Consider the following 22,524-nt stretch of genomic DNA (forward strand, 5'->3'; position numbering starts at 1 on the left):
GGTGGGCCCTAAAACAAATGACAAGCATCCTTAGAAGAGAAGAAGAGACAGAGACACAGAGAAGAAGACCATGTGACGACAGAGGCAGAGACTGGAATGATGCAGCCACAAAAGATGCTGACAGCCACCAGAAGCCAGAGAGGCAAGGAAGGATTCTCCCCGAGAGGCTCCAGAGGGAGCGCTGTCCTGCCAACACCTAGATTTCAGACTTCTGGCCTCCAGAACTGTGAGACAATAAATTTCTCTTGTTTCAAGTCACCAAGATTTTGGCAATTTGTTATGGCACACCATTTCATCACTAGAGCCCTTTCTGGGGCCTTATAAGAGGTCCCATAAGACAATAGATTTCCTCTGCCTTGAAAAAAATAGGACAGCTGAACTTCTTGTGTATAACTTTATATTTGAAATAATTTCAAGTTTATCCTTCACTCAGATTCCCCAGTTGTTAATATTTGATGACATCTTACCATATATATGTGTGTGTGTGTATACATACTTATGTATATATGTGTGTGTGTGTGTGTATACTTTTTGAAGAATTTAAGAGTAGCTACATACATGAATCCCTCTGCCTCAAACACTTCAGCATGTATTTATTTCCTGAGAAAAAACCACTCTTACATGTCTATGGTACAATTATGAAAATCAGAAAATTAACAAAGATTCAATATCATTATCTCAAGATCTTTTTCATTTTTCCCAATTCTCCTAATAACATCTTTAAGGAAAAAAATCCAGTGCAGAACGTAATCAAAGATGTTATGTGGTATGTAGATCTCATGTATTAGTCTCTTCTAATCTGGAACAGTTCCTCTGCCCTTTTTCTTCTGTCTTGCACGATCGTGACAAACGTTGAAGACTATAAGCCAGTTATTTTGTAGAATATTCTTAATTTGGACTTGTCTGATATTCTCCCATGATTAGATTCAGGTTCTATGTTTTTGGCAAGAATACTACAAAAGTAATTTGGGGTTCTTCCAAAGCATCATGTCAGGAGACACATGATACTGGTTTGCCTCATTTCTGTTGATATTAACATTAATCACTTGTGTTTAGGTAACGTCTGCAAGATTTCTCCATTGTACAATTACATATTTCCCTTTCAACTAATAAGTACTTTGGGGGAGCTACTTTGAGACTACTTAAATATCTTAGTTCTCATCACACTCGTACCCACTTGTTCCAGCATCCATCGATGATTGTTGCCTGAACTGATTGTTGCCAAATGGTTACTTTCAAACTCCATCATTACTTCCACATTTAATAGTTGACAGTCTACTTAAGAGTCTTTCTTCTCTGTCATTTATCTTTCCCAGCTTTGGCTAGGAACCTTTAAATTGGTTCCTAAAGACACTTGAAACTTTTTATGGTGTCTAGTAGGAAAGACATGAGATCGGTAGGTGTGGTATAATAAAAAATATATTTGGTCTTTGTCCCTGGTTCCTGACTCAGAACTCCTAAAACTCTTGGATTTCCTGAATGATAGTTTCTTTTGTTATTTGTAACAAGCCCCTTTTAACAATACCTGATTTTTATTAATGAGATGACTTGGCAGGCCCCTAGTCAGCTTCGGGATGAGGCTGATCACAAGAAAAATCAACCGGGTAATTAGAGGGTTAGAAATTTTAGTATCACTCCTCAACCCCTGGGCAGCGGAGAGAGGCTGGAGATTTGAGTTCAATCACGAAGGCTAATGATTTAATCAGCCAAATCTATGTAATGAAATCTCAATTTAAAAAAAACTACAAAAAGCTAAACAATAAGGCAATCATGGTGCTGGGAGGGTGATGTGCCATGAGAAAGTATGGAAGCTCCCTGCTACCCCCAACACTTGTATCTTGACCCACGAGTCTCTACCATGTGGATGTCCTTGAGTTGTATCCCTTATAATAAACTTGTAAATATAAGTAAAGTGTTTTCCTTTTAATTCTAGTGAATTATTGAGGTGAGGTGGGTTGGGGAGTTGTGGGGATCCCATAACTTGTAGCCAAGTCAGACAGAAGTGTAGATAGCCCAGGGCCTTGGGCCTTGGGACTGGCATCTGAAGTGAAGGCCATCTTGTGGGACTGAACCCTGAAATCTGTGGAGTCTGATGCTCACCTTGGGTAGTTAGTAGCAGAATAAGATTAAATTATAAGATGTTCAGTTGGTGTCAGCGATTGCAGAATTGCTTGGTGTCCGAAAGACCTCGGAGTGGGAATTATCCAGTCTCCCAGGAGCTGGACACAGAATTAGTTGATAATTTTTGCTAAAACAATGCCTTTGAAAAAAAAAATGTCTTTGAAAACAGCGGGGAGTTTTACCTTTCATACCTGATTCTCAGCCTGATGTTCCCTCTGCTCTTCTCCGGATCTGACGATCCTCCCAGGCCTTCACCAAATTGTCGTGGAAAATGAGATGATAGACTCAAATTTTACAGCTGGACTTTGTTAATTACAAGGATGCCAGAATGAGAGAGATGCACAGAAATTCAACATGACTCTCCACAAACCTCAGTTGCTTGATTGGGCTTGCTAGATGTGCAGTTTATATTCAAAAAAGAATCAAGGGAATTCCTTTAGGCACATTAAGTCATAAAGCAAACTGATTGTGGCATTTATGCTAACTTATGATGGGTTGGCCAACTTGGAGAGTTATTTAAAAGAGTGTTGATGAGGGCTGACAGTGCATTTTAAAAGTGGCCATAGTATGTTTGTCCAGGGAAAGTAAAACACATGGATCTTATCAGTTCGTTGAGCTCGTAATTACATACATGACTCTGCAGTTTGTACTATTATGGAGATTGATTTATTCTTCTAGAGAAAAGAGAGGAGGCTGAGTCTCAGAATGAATAAGACATTACACAAAACAGAGCAACTTTTAAGGGTAAAATTACTGTGGTTGTTCTTAAGACAGAATGTCCTCTAGGGAAAGTGTACTGGATTGATGTAGACAAGAGTTTTCCTGATAATTCCCAAATTACCTGCTCCCAGAGTGACAGCCACTAATTTTACCAAAGGAGAAATTTTGTTTAATTTGTTTAATTTTCTAAATTAAAGGGTTACTAATTAGAAGGTTAATAATTTATTATTAACAAATTGTTAAAATAATTTATTTGTTCTCTAAATAAAGGGTTTAATTCTCTAAATTAAACCAACCCTTGCTTGATTATAGGTTTATAATAAGCCTATTGGGTCAGCATAAGCTTAAATGATGCCACTTCGGCTGATCAAATTTAAGGATATTTTATTGGTTGATGTAGCTTCCTTTTTTCTAGCTTATTCCCTTCATACCAGGCTACTTGCTGTTTCTATAACCTCCCTCAGGGCTTTTTACTATTTGTCCCCTCTGCCTAGAACATTCTTTCCTGACAGATCTGCCTATATCAGTCAGTTCGGATTGTTATAACAAAAATACCATAGAATTGGATCTTAAACAACAAGCATTTATTTCTCATACTTCTGGGGCCTGGGAAGTCCAAGATCAGGTGCCTACAGACTTGGTACCTGGTGAGAACTCTGTTCTTAATATGCAGATAGCCACCTTCGCACCGTGTCCTCATGTGGTGGAGACAGAGAGGGCTCTGGTCTCCTCTTATAAGGGCACTAATCCTATCATGGAGTCCCACTCTCATTACTTTATCTAATCTAAGTACCTCCCCAAACCCCCACCTCCAAATACGATCACATTGGGGAATAAAATGTCAACATATGAATTTTAAGGGTCCACAGCACAACTTCTAAGCAGGTTCTAATTGCTCTAAGTGAGCCTCTTGCCTTCTCCTTCTTCACTTCCTTTTCCTGTTGACCTTTTCATAAGATTTTGTTGTTGTTGTTGTTGTTTTTCCCTTCCTAACTGTAAAGGGCAAATGGTAAAAGACCAGCAGGATGCAGACTGAAAACTTAGGACTAGTGGAAGCAAAGGGACAAGTATTTCAGTTCCTTTCTCCCAACATTTTCAATTTCTAATTCTGTGAGCTTCAAGAATACTTTCTAGAAATTACCAAAAGTTAACTCATATAGCTTGCTCAATGAGCTGTTTCAGGAATTTTTAATGGGAAATGCTATCTTCTGTGAATTTCACTTGAGTCACTGATCTACAGTTTAATAATATCTTCTAAGGATACCAACTTTAAAGCAAGGATCTACTTCTTAAAAAAATGTGTTTGGCTATGTTTTAATGTGTATTAATGGATTTTAGTTGAATTCCAGTAAATAAAATTAATTATAAGAATCAATTAACTTATACTAGCTATCATACGTTTATTCTAAAATATACATTTAGAAAAATTTTAGGCCATTAATTACTGTTTGGTCAGGTTTTAAAATTCAATGTCTGCTCAATAAATCTACAAATCTAAATCCAATGTAATTAATATACATAACCTGCCTTGCATTGTAATTTTTGTTTTAGAGAATTAAGCAAAACAAAACAAAATGAAGAAATGTTTTGTCCTAAAGGTAATGTATGATTTACCATATTCTCTGTATAAATATCTTTGTTTATAGAATTCTATGCTTATAGAATTCTATGTCAATAATGATACTCCTTGGTTAAAGCAGTCATAGAATTATCATTTTTCCACATTCTTGTATAAGTACCTTGACTTATAGAGCTTTGTGCCGTTAATCGTTCCACAGTTAGGTAAAACTGCTTCTTATCAAGGAAAACTTACACTTGAATCAATTAGTACCAAAAAACTTAAATTTAGCAAAAGCGAACAATAACTTCCTCCATGAAAGTCTTGTTCTCTAGAGTCAACCTGGCATAGAGAGTCAAAACCTGTAACCCAAACAAATAATAATTTTAAGGAAAACAAGCGCAGTAGCTTAGTTTGGAAAAACAAAAAAGTTCCATCTTTATGGTTAACCAGACAATGTACATTTCAATGAAGTTAATATTCTTTCTCCGATTTCCATACATACTTTATCCAAAGAAAGGGAATTGTGTAAAACCCCAGCTGACAAAAAAAAAAAAAAAAAAAAAATTCTTACCCCAACTGGTGTAATGTTATGAAGTCTGGGAAGGGAACAAGAAACCCAAAGCTTATTGGCTAATGATTCATTGGGAGTCACAGTGATTACTAATTCCTGGATAATTTAATTGAGAAGTGTATATCTAGTAGGGTTTAGATTTCTTGGGTCCTACTTAAGTTGAATCATGAAGACGGAGGTTAGGTTGTAAAAGGCCCTGTGGTTTCTCCTTGGCTCTCTTGGATTGCTTGTGCTGAGGGAAGCCAGCCCCTGGGCGGTGTGGACACTCAAGCAGCCCTATGGAAAGATCTATATGGAGAGGAATGGAGGTTTGCTGCTAAAAGCTGGCACCAATTTACCAGCTTCATGAAAGAGCCACCTGAGAAGCAGATATTCCAGTCCTACTCAAGCCTTCAGAAGACTGTCATCCTGTCAGGCATTTTGACTGCAACCTCTTGAGAGACCCTGGGTCAGAATCGCGGCCCAGCCGTGCAGCTCCCTAATTTTGACACAGAAACCGCGAGAAATTATAAATGTTCCTTGGTGTGTTAAGTCACTAAGTTTTAATTTGTTGTGACACAATAGATAAATAATGCCTATTGCAATCATTATTAAGACAATAAAGAAGCAGGCAGAAAATAACAATAAATCAGGAACATTCAATATTCAGAGCACAAGGGTCACCACGACAATGACTCAGATCTGAGGAACAGGGTCAGAGCTCAATTAGCAGTGAGAACTTTGAGAAAGAAATGCCTCAATATATCTTATGTAAAATGCACTACAACTAAGGCATTAGAGGGGAGGGAGTGTACAGTTGAGAGGCTAGTGGGCCAATTTGTGGAGAGAGGTCTAATGCTCTGAATCAGTCTTAATACATTTAAAATGTGCATAGTATAAATATAAATACAAATTATTCTATTTCCTTTTTCAGATGGAATGCTAATATGATTTCTGTGAGTCACGGTCCTATTTGTACTGACCTCTAGTCCTGAATTGGGGCTTTTTTTTCCAGGAGGTTATTTTTAACCATTGTAAAATAGGAACTATTTTAAAGTTATGATTTCTTGATCTAAAAATTACAAAAATTTACAGGGGCGCCTGGGTGGCTCAGTCGTTAAGCGTCTGCCTTCGGCTCAGGTCATGATCCCAGGGTCCTGGAATCGAGCCCCGCATCGGGCTCCCCGCTCCGCGGGAAGCCTGCTTCTCCCTCTCCCACTTCCCCTGCTTGTGTTCCCTCTCTCGCTGTGTCTCTCTCTGCCAAATAAATAAATAAAATCTTTAAAAAAATAAAAATAAAAATTACAAAAATTTACAATAATTCTAAGAGTGTGTTTAATGATTTCTTGCTGTGTTTACAAAATATGAGTATTTACAAAAACAGTAATTTTATTTTGTATTTTAAATTTAAAGAAAATTACATCTAACATTCTTCAAAGGTTGTTACTTTCTGAGCTTCCTAGCACCTGCGAAACAGAGCACACCCTCCAGGAAATCAACTGGATTTTTAAAATACTCTTGACCATGTACCTCATCCAAACTTTATTCTATAGCACCCTTCTTCTCACTTAGCTGTTAAGAGATAATAAATAAGCTAATTCACGAGACAGACTCCTTTCTGACAACTCCCCAGGAATAGGCATTTTTATAAAGAACGGTATTTTCAATGGTGGTTTATCTGTGAAGGAACTATTCTGGGGAAGTTGAGCGTCCCCCCACAGACATTTGCCAATCCTGCAAGAACTCAGGATCAGCATGGAATTTGTATGTGGATAAATGAGGACATAAACTAAATAGGCTTTGAAGTAAGGAATGAGAGACACAGAGTTATGTTGAGTCAAAGGGATTTTCATTACTGTCTGTCTCCAAAGACTGGCACTTAAGGGTGTAATATTCTTTATACACCTAAAAATACCATAGAATATAAGCCTTTCTTTTTTTTTTCTTTCTTTCTTTCTTTCTTAATTTCTTTCTTTCTTTCTTTCTTTCTTTCTTTCTTTCTTTCTTTCTTTCTTTCTTTCTTTCTTTCTTTCTTCCTCCTTCCCTTTCTTTCTTTTTGTTCTTTTTGGCCTCTCTTTACCTTACCATTAAAAGTTGCTCTTTGGTTTCTGTCAAAAAGAATTTTTTTTAAAGACTCGGGACACCTGGGTCTAATTCTTGGTTTTGGCCCAGGTCATGATGTCATGGGTCATGGGGTCAGGCTCCATGCTCAGTGGGGAGCGTGCTTAAGACTCTCTCTCCCTCTGCCCCTCACCCCCTCAAATAAATAAATAAATAAATAAATAAATCTTTAAAAAAATATTTAAAACACTTTCTAAAAACATATTGGGAGTTTCTGGGCCATTAATTGAGTTCTTACTGCATGGTAGGTATCATGCTCAGGTTTTCTTCTAATACGGCAAGTATGTGTTATTACCCTCACTTAACAGGGAAGAGTCAAGCTTGAAGGAGAGAGCAAATAAAGGCACTGCGGGTCCCGAGCTGACACGTGGTCGAACTGGGACTGGTCCCCAGGTTTGCTTAGCTCCGGTGTCCCTGATTTCAATGAACATATCATATACTGGGGAAAAACATAGCTAATATTATTGTGGCTCTTATTAATGTCAGACCTTTTAAGAACTTACGTGTATCTACTCTTTTAATCTTTACAACAACCCTGTGAAATAGGAACTGTTATTATCCCTATTTTACAGATAAGTAAACTGAAGTAAGGAGAGTTTAAGTAACAGCCAGTGAGTTATGAAGAAGGCATTTAATTCCATGCTGTCCAACTCCTCAGCAATACTACTAATCAATACACCAACCATTTATTTTTAAAAACACAGTATATTTTGAAGACAGTGCAATATAAATAGTCTTAAGAAAAATTAAAGTCAAAATGTATTTCTAATATTGCCATAACATTAAGAGCAATAAACCATCTCTAATCAACAGCTTTGACTAGGAGTCCATTTTTGGAGATATTTCACTATTTTAATGATCTAAAAGCAACCTTTTAAAATTATAGTATATCTTTTTTTTAATTAATTTTATTTTATTATGTAAGTCACCATACATTACATCATTAGTTTTTGATATAGTGTTTCGTGATTCATTGTTTGCTTATAACACCCAGTGCTCCATGCAATACGTGCCCTCTTTAATACCCATCACTGGGCTAACCCCTCCCCCCACCCCCCTCCCCTCTAAAACCCTCAGTTTGTTTCTCAGAGTCCATAGTCTCTCATGGTTTGTCTCCTGCTCTGATTTTCCCCCCTCATTTTTCCCTTCCTACTTTCTTTTTTTTTTTTTTTAACATATAAAGTATTATTTGTTTCAGAGGTACAGGTCTGTGATTCATCAGTCTTACACAATTCACAGCGCTCACCATAGCACATACCCTCCCCAATGTCCATCACCCAGCTACCCCATCCCTCCCACCCCCCACCACTCCAGCAACCCTCAGATTGTTTCCTGAGATTAAGAATTCCTCATATCAGTGAGATCATATGATACTTGTCTTTCTCCTGATTGACTTATTTCGCTTAACATAATACCCTCTAGTTCTATCCACGTCGTTGCAAATGGCAAGATTTCAGTTTTTTGATGGCCGCATAATATTCCATTGTGTATATATACCACATCTTCTTTATCCATTCATCTGTTGATGGACATCTTGGCTCTTTCCATAGTTTGGCTATTGTGGACATTGCTGCCATAAACATTGGGGTACATGTACCCCTTCAGATCACTACATTTGTATCTTTGGAGTAAACACCCTGTAGTGCAATTGCTGGGTCATAGGGTAGCTCTATTTTCAATTTTTTGAGGAACCTCCATACTGTTTTCCAGAGTGGCTGCACCAGCCTGCATTCCCACCAACAGTGTAGCAGGGTTCCCCTTTCTCCACATCCTCACCAACATCTGTCGTTTCCTGACTTGTTAATTTTAGCCATTGTGACTGGTGTGAGGTGGTATCTCATTGAGGTTTTGATTTGTATTTCCCTGATGCCGAGTGATTTTGAGCAGTTTTTCATGTGTCTGTTGGCCATTTGGATGTCTTCTTCGCAGAAATGTCTGTTCATGTCTTCTGCCCATTTCTTGATTGGATTATTTGCTCTTTGGGTGTTGAGTTTGATAAGTTCTTTACAGATTTTGGATACTAGCCCTTTATCTGCTATGTCATTTACAAATATCTTCTCCCATTCTGTCGGTTGTCTTTTGGTTTTGTTGACTGTTCCCTTTGCTGTGCAAAAGCTTTTTATCTTGATGAAGTCCCCATAGTTCATTTTTGCCCTTGCTTCCCTTGCCTTTGGTGCTGTTTTTAGGAAGAAGTTGCTGCAGCTGAGGTCGAAGAGGTTGCTGCCTGCGTTCTCCTCTAGGATTTTGTTGGATTCTTGTCTCACATTTAGGTCTTTCATCCATTTTGAGTCTATTTTTGTGTATGGTGCAAGAAAATGGTCCAGTTTCATTCTTCTGCATGTGGCTGTCCAATTTTCCCAACACAATTTGTTGAAGAGACTGTCTTTTTCCCATTGGACGTTCTTTCCTGCTTTGTCAAAGATTAGTTGACCATAGAGTTGAGGGTCCATTTCTGGGCTCTCTATTCTGTTCCATTGATCTATGTGTCTGTTTTTGTGCCAGTCCCATACTGTCTTGATGATGACAACTTTGTAATAGAGCTTGAAGTCTGGAATTGTGATGCCACCAACTTTGCTTTTTCTTTTTCAACATTCCCCTGGCTATTCGGGGTCTTTTCTGGTTCCATACAAATTTTAAGATTATTTGTTCCATTTCTTTGAAAAAAGTTGATGGTATTTTGATAGGGATTGCATTAAATGTGTAGATTGCTCTAGGTAGCATTGACATTTTCACAATATTTGTTCTTCTAATCCATGGGCATGAAAGCTTTTTCCATTTCTTTGTATCCTCCTCAATTTCTTTCATGAGTATTCTATAGTTTTCTGAGTACAGATTCTTTGTCTCTTTGGTTAGATTTATTCCTAGGTATCTTATGGTTTGGGGTGCAATTATAAATGAGATCAACTCCTTAATTTCTCTTTCTTCTGTCTTGTTGTTGGTGTATAGGAATGCCACTGATTTTTGTGCATTGATTTTATATCCTCCCTCTTTACTGAATAACTGTATGAGTTCTAGCAGTTTTGGGGTGGAGTCTTTTGGGTTTTCCACATAAAGTATCATATCATCTGCAAAGAGTGAGAGTTTGACTTCTTCTTTGCTGATTCGGATGCTTTTTATTTCTTTTTGTTGTCTGATTGCTGTGGCTAGGACTTCTAGTACTATGTTGAATAGCAGTGTAAAATTATAGTATATCTTAACTCATATAAAACAATTGTAAAGATTGGTGTTCAGAACTTGTAGTTTTTACTGCACATCCAAATAAAATGTTAAGTTGAAGTAGATTTTTTAAAAATTTACATTTGTCTAAGAATTAATCACTTTTAAAGATGTGAGATCTTTGTGCTAACAGGAGTAGATCATGAAGACAACACGTTTTTGATAAAATGGAAATAAAATGGTTAATAGCTGCTGATGTTTTTGCAGACAGTGAGGAAACTATGACTAATTCAGCTGTAAATGAAATGAACTAAAAAGAGAAGGTGTGTATTTGTCCAAATCTGGGCTAAAAGTCAAGTTTGAAGATATACGGAAATTCCATTTTCCTGTTGATGAATCAAATAAATTAATCATCTTGATCTTGAAATAGATAAGTTACCACCCCAAATTTATTTCTTCAGTTGAAAATATACACATGGTTTAAAGTAAATTTTTTTCCTAAAAATGACATATTCATGGCAAAGCACTATTTATTCAATATTTATCATCATCAAATTGCATTTACTGACATTGCTATCTCTAAGAGTTTACAATGAAGATGGATAACACTCATGCTTACTATTGAGAAAAGAATGTATGATTGCATAATCCTAAAAACCAAGTTGTGTGTGAGTGTGTGTTTATCATGTAGACTGGAAAGGGAATGTGGGGGGGAGAAAGGAGTCACAGTCCCTATTAGAGGTAAGTTTATGTAAGTGGCAAGATTTAAGAGAAGTGAAGATTTTCCTAAATAATTCAATAAACCTTGACTTTAAGGCTCTGAGCTTTAAAGGAATGGGAGGAAAGATCCATTTGAGCAAATAACTCTTAAAAAAAAACTGGGAATAGATAGCTCTAAAAATTAGGGACACACATAGATCATCATGAACTCCTTTTCTACCAAATCACACTACATGGTTTTAAAGTAGAAAACATTGCAAGTGAGAGAGAAAAGAAAGCAGTTTCTTCCATGCAGGAGCGTTAGTTTGGAACACTCACAAGGAACATTAGGCCTTATATGTGATGTGTCAGCAGAAAAATACCTAAAATGCTAACTCAAAAGCTAGAGCTGGGAAGCCAGGGAGATTGTACATGACTGGAGATTTGACACTAAGAAAGACTCATGGTTACTGTCTTCCTTAATGTAGAAGAGAAAGCCAGAGTTAAGTAATAATCATTGCAACTGATGGCTAGGGAGAGAACAGTTTTTCACAATTTTAATCTTTTAAATTATGTTCTAAATCATTCTTTCTTGGCAAATCATAGAAAACAAAGGAAACAATAAAAACAAAGCAATATACAATTAGAACTAGATCTCAATATATTTGTCATATTGTAAGTGTAACAGAATACATTAATCTATTAGATTGACTGTAAAATAATAACCAACCAAATGTGAGAGACTTATTTAAAATAAAGTGAGGTTGAAAGCAAAAGAGCAAACAAATACTAATCATGTTGGAAAAAGCAGGATTTGCAATATTAGTATTAGGCAATTATTAAGGCAAAGCAAAAGGCATTAAAAAATTGAACACTTTTAAACAACAAAGAATGCAATCCATAGTAAGTATCTCTCAAGGATTTTTATGCACCAAATAACAGTTTCAAAATTCAAAAAACCAAAACTGCAGAAAACACAAGTAGACATAGAATGACAACAACAGTACGTAGCTCAGCACATGATAGGTCAAGTAGATAGAAAACCAAATAAGGCTAGAAAGGCCCTAAATAACAATACCGTAGAACTTATAGGCAGATATTGCATTCAATATCTTCAAAACAAAAACAACTTTTCAAAAATCCCCCTTAAGCATTTACAAAAATTTACCATATATTAAGCCACAAAAATTCAATAAATTCTAAAATATGGAAACAACACAGAACACATTATCTGATCACAAGGAAGTCAAGTAAGAAGTCAACAAAAGTACAAAATGACATTAAAAAAGTCAGAGAGTTTGAGATAAGCCTTTTTTTTAATATTCAGTGCTATTATCCTTCCCTCTGGTAATAATAATAATAATACTGTTATTAATCACATTGATAATAATAACAAAAGTCATGACAAGTAATCTAGGCAAAGACCACTCTAAACATTGTGGACATGTGTAGATCAACATGAACTCTTTCTACCTGATGACACTACATGGCTTTGAAGTAGAAAGCATTGTGAATGGGAGAGAAAATCCTCACAGCCACCTAGAAAGCAGTTTCTTCTATGCAGAAAAGTTAGCTGGGAGCACTCATAGGGAACATTATGTCTTATATTTGCTACGTCAGCAGAAAAATATCCCAAGTGCTAAATCAAAACCTAGAGCTATTGCCTAAGCCCCTTGGTCTGTGGAGCTCTATTATAACAGCCCTAGCAAACTGATATGGACAATTTTACTGTTTCTTTTCCATTTTGTATCCAATTACACTGCGTAGAACCTCTACAATAACGTCATGATTCCTATATCTCTGGAAGTTATATTTTAAAATTTTTAGTACATCTTTGCATAAAATGTGGTGATTTTTTTTCTCAAAAAAGATACGAAATTGGGGTGCCTGGGTGGCTCAGTCGGTTAAGCATCTGCCTTTGGCTCAGGTCATGATCCCAGGGTCCTGAGATCGAACCCCGCATCGGGCTCCCTGCTCCGTGGGAAGCCTGCTTCTCCCTCTCCCATTCCACCTGCTTGTGTTCCCTCTCTCTCTGTGTCTCTCTCTGTCAAATAAATAAATAAAATCTTTAAAAAAAAAAAAAGATACGAAATTATCTTCTTTGGCTTTATTCTGCTTCTATTATTACTTTTGGGGATTAGAGAAGCAGAAAAAAGAAGAAAACTATTGGAGGACCAGTCATAATATAACCTAAAAATTTGTTTATCACTGCCCTCTGCTGTACAATTTTCTTAAGCCAACACTACGTGGTTAAGGGGGCAACGTCACTAACAGGTGTGGAACACTGACCCAAGAATGTTGCCGTACTTTTCAACTACGATGTCTGTCTGCAGCAGGTGTTCTCGACCTTCACATTATTGGTACTTTGGGCCCAATAACTTTGTTGCAGGGGTTCTGTCCTGTGTATTTCAGGACGTTTAGCAGCCACCGTGGCTTCACCCACCAGATGCCTGTAGTACTTCCCCAACTCGTGACAACTAAAAATGTCTCCAGACATTTCCACATGTCCCCTAGGGGGGCAAAATCACTCCTAGTTGAGAACCACTGGTCTCTAGGTTAGCAGTTATATCTGTAACGTGGTCTTATTAGGAATCAAGGCCCTAGGTATCGAATGATGAATGTTACCTGTTTCAAAGAACCCACTTATAATCTGTGTCTGGATGACACACACACTTATGTGTTTACCCCATTATTTCAGTCCTAAAAACACACTGAGCTAGATGAGAAAGCAACTCAAGTGATACCGTGAAGCTGATGGTACTTCTCTTCTCAGTATCATCCCTTCCAGCCATCAGCACGGCGTGAACAGGTGCAGAAGCAGGACTTAAGCTATACCATTCAGAAGACTCTTTTCTCTATTATTAGTTTCAAAACATGAGTTATGTTGTTTCTACTGCCTCAGCTGACCTCAACTTAGCATTTTGCATGTTTCTTGTGTTCCGGGATTTAACTTGGCAAATAATTCTCCCCTCCTTGTGTTCTTGACCTCATTTCCTATTTGTGTATCTGCTTCCCCCAGATCCTGACCTTTATGTGTCTGACCCAGGGCCGGTAATGGGACTAGGTAATGAGACTCCAAATCCTGAATGCTTCTTTTGCTTAATTACTTGGCTTGGTATTTTGAAACTTGGACACCGCTTTGATCCTGATAGCAGTATTAACTCAGCATGAGTTAACTCAGAACAAAATTGATTATTCTAAGAAGAGTTAAGAGAGATTTGTTCAGTGTTACAGAACTTGGAAAATTTTGGGGGCACAGACACAACTCACTACCTAAGTTACCAATCTGATTGCTTTCATTTCTCATCCTCTCTCTTTCTCTCCCTATATATATTTCTGATTATAAAATAATTTTAAAGCTTGGGAAAGATAGAAATTTGTAAAGAAAATATAGTCACCTATAAGCCTACTACTGCTCAGAAATAACTATTTTTAACTTTCTAATATAGAGAGGAGAAATGTTATCTGTATGTATCTATCCACATACACATTTTTTTTAAAAGATTTTATTTATTTATTTGACAGAAAGAGAGGGAACACAAGCAAGGGCAGTGGGAGAGGGAGAAGCAGGCTTCCTACTGAGCAGGGAGCCCGATGTGGGACTCGATCCCAGGACCCTGGGATCATGACCTGAGCCGAAGGCAGACGCTTAACGACTGAGCCACCCAGGTGCCCCTCCACATACACATTTTTTAACAAAACACTATCATATTTCACACACTATTTGTAACTCATTTTTTTTTACTTTATAATGTATCCAGGAGTGATATCTAATAATTAATACCCCAGAGCAGAGGCTGATGTTACTGGAGCAGGATCCTGCTGCCATGTGTCAACTCTATAGTAACTGCATGAGAGAGCCCCAGAGAGTCCCATAGAAAGGGCCAAGGAAGCCAGGGTGGTATGGGACTCTCTAGTTCCTCAGAGAAGCTACCATACACCAACCAGTAGAAGTATCTCAGTTTTTTGTTTTATTTATTTTTTATTAAAACTTTATTTTTTAGAGCAGTTTTAAGTTCACAGCAAAACTGAGAGGAAGGTCAGAGATTGCCCATGATCCCATGCACAGCCTCTCACATTATCAATACCCTCTACCCACAGGTACTTTTGTCACAGTAGATGAACCCACATTGACACATCATAATCACCCAAAGTCCATAGTTAAAATATGGTTCATTTTCGGTGTTGTACATTCTGTGGGTTTGGGCAAATACATAATGACATGTATCCACCATTATAACATCATACAGAGTACTTTCACTGCTCCAAAATACCTCCAGTCCCTCTCCCTACCCCTGGCAACCACTGATCTTTTTACTGTTCCATAGTTTCGCCTTTCCCAGAATGTCATATAGTTGGAATTAACTATGCAGCCTTTTCAGATTGGCTTCTTTCACTTAGTAATGAGCATTTAAAGTTCCTCCATGTCTTTTTATGCCTTCATAGCTCATTTCTTTTTAGCATTGAATAATATTCCCCTGTCCAAAGTGGCTGTACTTTTTTGCATTACCACCAACAATGAATGAAAGTTCTTATTGCACATCCTTGTCAGCATTTGGTGTTCTCAGAGTTCCAGATTGTGGCCATTCAAATAGGTGTGTAATGGTATCGCCTTTCAATTTGCGTTTTCCTGATTACATATGATGTATAACATCTTATCTAAATGTTTTAACAACTGGTTAGAGTTATATCAGTGTAAATCAGTTGATTAGCATTCCTGAATATATTGTGTTTTAATATCTAGTTAGATAGTAATCAGAAATCTGATATTTAGGGACGCCTGGGTGGCTCAGTCAGTTAATCGTCTGCCTTCTGCTCAGGTCATGATCCCAGTCCCAGGACAGAGCCCCATGTCAGGCTTCCTGCTCAGCAGGGAATCTGTTTCTCCCTCTGACCCTCCCCTGTCTCGTGCTCTCTCCCTCTCTCTCAAATAAATAAAATCTTAGAAAAAAACCCTTAATATTTAATGGCTACAAAGTACTTAACTTTGTGGATATTTTATCCACTGCATCTTTATATTGGTCTCCAGCACTGTCTTTTTGTTGAATCTATATGTTCACTATTCATCAAAGAAGTCATTTCTTAATTAAATCTATATAAAGTCCTCTTAGTTCCTTCCTCAAAATTTGATTATATTATAGCACCTACCACATAGTATTTAAATGATATCCCTAACCTGCTTCTCTTATCAAGCTGTGCATCCTGCAAGAATAGGGACTGTGTCTTGATCATGTTTATATTGGTGGTATTTGCTGTTTAATAAATGTTTACTGAAATGAACTGTAGTAATATTCTTTCTCATGTTCCCTAGGAGCCTTATTTATTGGCCTCAATTAATATCTAGGTTTCAATGGATTTTTAAAAATATAAACTATCATGAATTATCATATTACTTTCATTTTCCCTCTGCCTACTCCTCTAGGCAAGCCTAATTAAAAACCACTTTGGAAGTGAGTCTACTGTATTTGAGAATTTTTCAAAGCCTTCTGTTCAGGAAATTCTTTTCAGCATTCCAGTCTAGTTATTCAAATGACCACTGGAATCCTATTTTATTCACAGATCTCAGTAGTTAGCAATCATGATAACTTCATCTTGCCCCCTCTGATCTGAACTTGGAAACTTATGAACTTGTGCTTGATATTCATGCATTCGTTCATTCAATAATTCATTATATCTTTATTGAACTCATATTACCTGCCAGATCTGAGGATCAACAGATAAATAAAACATAGTCTCTACCTTTGAGGAATTCCAAATTAGTGGGGGAGGAAAGTTCTATACCACAATGTAGTAAGTCTCATAAGATATTTATGCACGGTGTAAAAATGCACTGTATTGTCATATTTTCACACTCTATTTCCTCAATGGGAGGAATGCCCTAACCAAATTTAGAAAAACACTTTACCCCTACTAGCAAAATAAGGCTTCCTAAGCCCTTCATTATTTGGATTTATTAAAGAAGTTTTAAATAAATTTTTTTTAAAGATTTTATTTCTTTATTTGATAGAGACACAGCAAGAGAGGGAACACAAGCAGGGAGAGAGGCAGAGGGAGAAGCAGGCTTCCCGCTGAGCAGGGAGCCCGATGCGGGGCTTGATTCCAGGACCCCAGGACCATGACTTGAGCCGAAGGCAGATGCTTAACGACTGAGCCACCCAGGCGCCCCGAATAAAAATTTTTTAAAAGCTTGAATTTTCCAAACACCACTTCTTGTCAATATCACAGAGCACATGACTGATAAAGGAAAAAAGAAAAAGTAGAATCTTTAAATGTTTTCCAGCATGTTAAAAATCTTCCCAGTCACTGAAATATTTTCATATCGCATCACAAAGAGAAGATGCTTGATAATTTATCTTTACATTAGCTGTCTCATGAAAAAGATAGTTTGAGAGCCTAAGTCTTCCAAAAACCAAACACAGGAAATAGTTACAGACAATGATACCATTGTGTATAAATAAACTTACACTTGCCTTCTGTGAAAAGCCTTTATAAGCATACCTAACATATCTGACACATGGAGCAAATCATTTTCTTAATATATCTCTTTTCTTTACAAGAAAATTATTTTCAAAAAAATCATTATATGAAATAAATAATGACAATGGCCAGAAAAGAAACTCAGACAGTATAAAATTTCTTTTATTTAAATTTCATTACATAATCATGCTTGTAATGAATAATTAATTTTACAGTGAAAAGGAAAAAAATAATAGATTAATTCCTTTTAATTATATTTAAGCATTTTTTTTGAAAAGGGAACAACATATGGGCTTGTTTCACTAATAACTACATTAAAATGTAATAGCAATTAAATAGCAATTAAACAAGAATAACAATTTTAAAAGAATGTATTTTTTAATTTTCAAGATACTATTTAAATTCAGTAATATGTTTCATGTATGAACTGAAATTTGCATTTGATGAGCAAAAATATTATACCTACTAGCTTATAGTCAGTTTCACTGTTTTAAATTTTAAATACAAAGAGAAACTCCAAGTGATCATACAACATTATATAATTGAAATAACTCAAGTTCTGTGTCTTTGTCTTTCTAATCACTGTTTATGAATCACTGGTTTTCAATGTTTATTTCTGAGCCACTATTTAACAGGAATATGTAATGCCGTTTATTAAATTCAACCACGACTTCAGAGATAGTTTAGAACTTAGACCCACAAAACATTTTTTTCAGGGAGAAATATTTTATCACTGACATTATTTAGAATTGCTGGCATGTAGTAAAAATAAAAAGCAGACTGTAAAAGTTAGTTTTATTATTGTTTTTAAATTCTAAAGACAATGTTTCCCTTATTTGACTGCTCTGGGGCACACATTTCCATCGCAAGGCCCTCGGAATGGCACTTACTAGACCATTTACCTAATGATACTGTCACTTCTACAAATAATATTGTTTCATGATTACATTTCTGCACAGGTCACTGTGCTAGGTACTCTCATACATTATTTCCTTTGAGCCTCCCCACACTCTGACAGTGCAAGTACCCTTCCTTACTCTCATTTCATGGATGAGGAAACAATCTTAGGGACTTTAGGTAACTCGGTTCAGGTCACATGAACAATGACAGAGATGGTGTTCAAGCTCAGGTCTGTCTGATTCGAAAGCCCTAATCCAGCCAATCCTGCTTCTATTTGTTCATGCAACAAGTAGGAGTTGAGTGCCTTCTGCAAGCAATTAATAAAGCAGTGCATAAGGAACAGTTCTTGTCAGCAAGGGTTCTAAGATTAGTCAAGCACCTGCTTTCCCCAGAGGTGGCCACTCTCCTGTGTCTATCAGCAAGGATTGGTTTTATCTATTCAGAAATGTCATCTCAATGCCATTGGAGACTATATAGTCTTTACTGTCTCCATTTTTTTTGTTCTTTCTGGAACTCCTATGAATCAGGTATTGGAACTTCAATCTTGAAGACCGACCCTCCAAATTTTACATCTTTTCTATTTTCTCTCTTCTTGTTTGTTCTACTTTCTGATTTCATCAATCATGACTTCTAATACTTGCATTTTTAGAATTCCCCTGTTTATTCTATCTGCTAAAGTCTCTCAGAGTCTTGATTTCCTCAAGTGATTTGTAGTATTTGAATGTGAGCTCACTTCCAACAGAAGTTCTTTTTTGTGTCCCAGCTTGAGGCACAACCCTAAAGAGTATTGTATTTGTCTCCTATAGCCCTCCCTCATGTTTCACTGGGCCAGGCCAGTGTTCACTCTCTTGGTAAGGGGTCCCTGCACCTTGTGAGGAGTATGAATTTGGACTCCACACTCACGCACGGTGCAGGTCTGATGTCTAAATTCCTCTGGGCTGCCTTCTTTCCCATGATTTTAGGTGGATGGATGGCTTCTTTGATGTTTCCCCAGGCGGTTTCACAGAAGCAGTCCTTTGAGACTGCTGGCTTTTTGCAAGGTGGTTATCTTTAGTTCCCTACAAGGATATGACCTGAAGCTTGTGTTGAAAAAAAGATTAAAGAAGACAATTTAGAGGATACAAAATCTTTATTTAACACTTTGTGAAGTGGACAGTCTCCATTCAGAGAACTACAAAATGGGGTGGAAAGCAGGAAGCTTTTATAAGATAAAGAATAAAGACCAAGGAAGAAAAAAATAGAAAGTATCTGAGTAGCTGGAGCCACATAGTCAACCTCCTTTGGCATGAGAAAAAATAAGGAAATAAATATAGAGCCCAGAGTTAACTTGGCATCTGGGGATTGGCTGATTGGGAGATACTGCATTTCTGGTCAAGTGGAACATTTACAGGGACATGAAAATTATCATTTAAGTCTCAGTTTGCTAACATGGCATCCCAGCTCCATCCTGGGCCTAGGAGTCCACTTCACATTGTAGTGTCTTCACTACAGTCAGAACCCCAAGACCCACAAGTTAAGGCCTATCAACCCTCTCCTCCTTCAGCTCCAGCTCTTGTTCACTACTGCGACTTTGAGTAGACTCTTCACTTCCGGCACCTGAGGATTTCATCCTCTTAGTTTTAAGCTTTTTTTCTTATATTTTATCTAGAATTTCCCTTTGTTTTGAGGGAACGGTTTTGTAACAGCTTCATATCCATCTTTCCATCACCCTACTGCTTAGCTTCCCTCTCCCATCCACTGAACGCCCACTCTCCTCCCATTCATCCTCTGTTGTCTTCTTCCCCCTCCCTTCTTCTCCAGATTCTCCATTGCAAACACCCAGAAATGAGGTCAGGAGACTAGAACCTTCCTTAGAAGCGTCTTTGGTAGTGGGTACTTAGAGTAGAAAAAGCTGGAAGCATCCATAGATATGTAACGTGAGGGTCATTATTCTGCTGCTTATAACTGATCCAGTGAGTGACTCAACAGATTTTAAAAGATGTAAAATCAGAGTCGTTCGTGTAAAGACAGACTTTTAGCTGCTTTCTTCCCATATTACAAAAGTCTTTCAGGGAGGATACACCACTTGGCACAAAGTTAAGAAAATATTTCATTTCAAGGTTTACTAGCAAGGTTTCAGGATGGTGGTTTTCTTTATAAGATAGGGAAGTAGTAGGATCTTAAGACAAAAGGCAAAGGTCCACTGGAAAACATGCTATATGAAGGATTTAAATTTTCCTTTTTCTTTGACTCCTGGTAACAGTCATATTTTGCATCCATTTTGAATCTTCTCCCTACATTCTAATTGCTTCCACTGAGCCAGTAGCCTTCAGTGTAGTCCTCTTACATAACCTTCCCCGCATCACTTCTCCTTTGAATTTCATATGACAGTGGGAGTACAACAGTTGGAGGTGAGATAATCCTGGAGTTTGAGGTGGTGTCCAGCCACAAAATAAGCAGGGGCACAAGGCAAACGTAAGAGAAGCACAAAGAAGCATCTGCAATATGAATCACTTATAAGGGGACTTAAGGGTATTAATGATGATGGTAATAGAATCTGGCATTTATTGCATCATATCATTTACCAGGCATTAACCTAAGCACTTTGCATAGACAATATCATTTTGATCTAACGCTAGCTACTATGGCCATTTCCAGTTTACAAATCAGGGTATGGAGACAGAGTGTTAAAATCACTTTCTCAAGGTCTCTGAGAAAGTGACAGAGAAAGGGGGGAAAAGGCAAGGAGAACCCTAGAGTTGCTCAGGAATCCCAAGCAGCAGGAGCTTGTGGACTGTGTATTTATTGTGCTGCAGATCTGCCACAACGCCTTCAGTCTCCAACTCTCTTCATTCCCAATTTCAAATCCCAAAAGAGTGCATCCAATAGGCCCAGCTTTGGTCCGTCCCTGGTAAATTACTGGGTGAGGATCAGAGAGCACAGTAATGTACTACAGATACACATCCCTGTATATGAGCCATGATGCCTAGAAATGTGGTAGTGGGGGTAAATGGGCAGCCACCCCAAGTAGCATCTCCTATACAACCTAACGATGTAAGAAACTATCATATGTGTGTACGTGTGCAATTTTCTGCAGCTGATACATGGTTCAAGAATAAGAATTACATTCATTAAAATATATAGCATGTTTTATTATTTTTTGGTTTCTATAAAGTGTGTATGTATATTAAATGAACTGGTATCCATCTATTATTTCATTTTCCTTAATATAGAAATCTCCCTGAAGAAACTCAGTTTTCACTGAAATGATAAGACTTCAATTTCTGTTACTCTTATTTCTCACAGCATGCTATTTTCGCTACTCTGAATAACCACCTGCTGAAAACAATGAAAACTGCTAGGTTTAAAAAAAAAATCAACTACATTGATGAACTGGTAGGAAATGAAGGAATTCTCAGAGAGGAACAAAAGAAAGAAAGGAAGCAGAATGAGAGGATCCTAAGAAATAAGTGAGGGCCAAAGTGGGATGTTGCTAAGAGATTATCTGTCAAATTCTGGACACCTACAGCTCCTGCGTTGGTAGCTGTGCAGCATGCCAAGATCAGGAAAGAAAGCCAATAACCCATCCAAAAGGAGGATTCTAATAGGGGGCAAAATTTGAGGCCCCAAAAGGCCGTATTCCCAGTGTAAGGGTGAATGAGAAAGAAATCTGATGCACAAGTCAGTAAAGAAACATGGCTGACTTGACCTTGGAATCCAGGAAAGGAAGAAAAAGTCTCTTCTGAGAATGTCCTCTGAAAATCAAATCCAAGCCACTTGGATCTGAGGCCAAATGAAATCCATCTGTGCAGTCCAAACACTTTAAGTGGAAAATTTAATCTGGTCGTAGGGTTAATGGTGCCTCCATGCAACTTGCAGAAGCAAATTCTAATACTGTCTAGGAAAACTCAATTTTAACTCTGGCCTTAGAAAATCCTGACAGTTACAACCCCAGAAACTTAAGTGCAGAATCCAAAATCATAACAGCCAAGGAAACAGGCACCATGAGCAAAAGCTAGAAGAAACAACAAACAGCACAAAAGACCCATAAAACTTTCAGTTTTGGATGTAACAGACACAGAACATAGACCATTTAATGTTTACGTTATGTTAATATTACGTTTAATTTGTATAAGAAATTAGAAAATGGCTCAAAAAGAACTAAATAGATTTTGTAAAAATAAAGTTATTTGAAAATATTGAGATGGACCATATAAAAAAAAAGGAAAAGAAAAGGAGG

Source organism: Halichoerus grypus, chromosome 12, assembly GCF_964656455.1.
Source record: "Halichoerus grypus chromosome 12, mHalGry1.hap1.1, whole genome shotgun sequence".
Taxonomy (NCBI): domain Eukaryota; kingdom Metazoa; phylum Chordata; class Mammalia; order Carnivora; family Phocidae; genus Halichoerus; species Halichoerus grypus.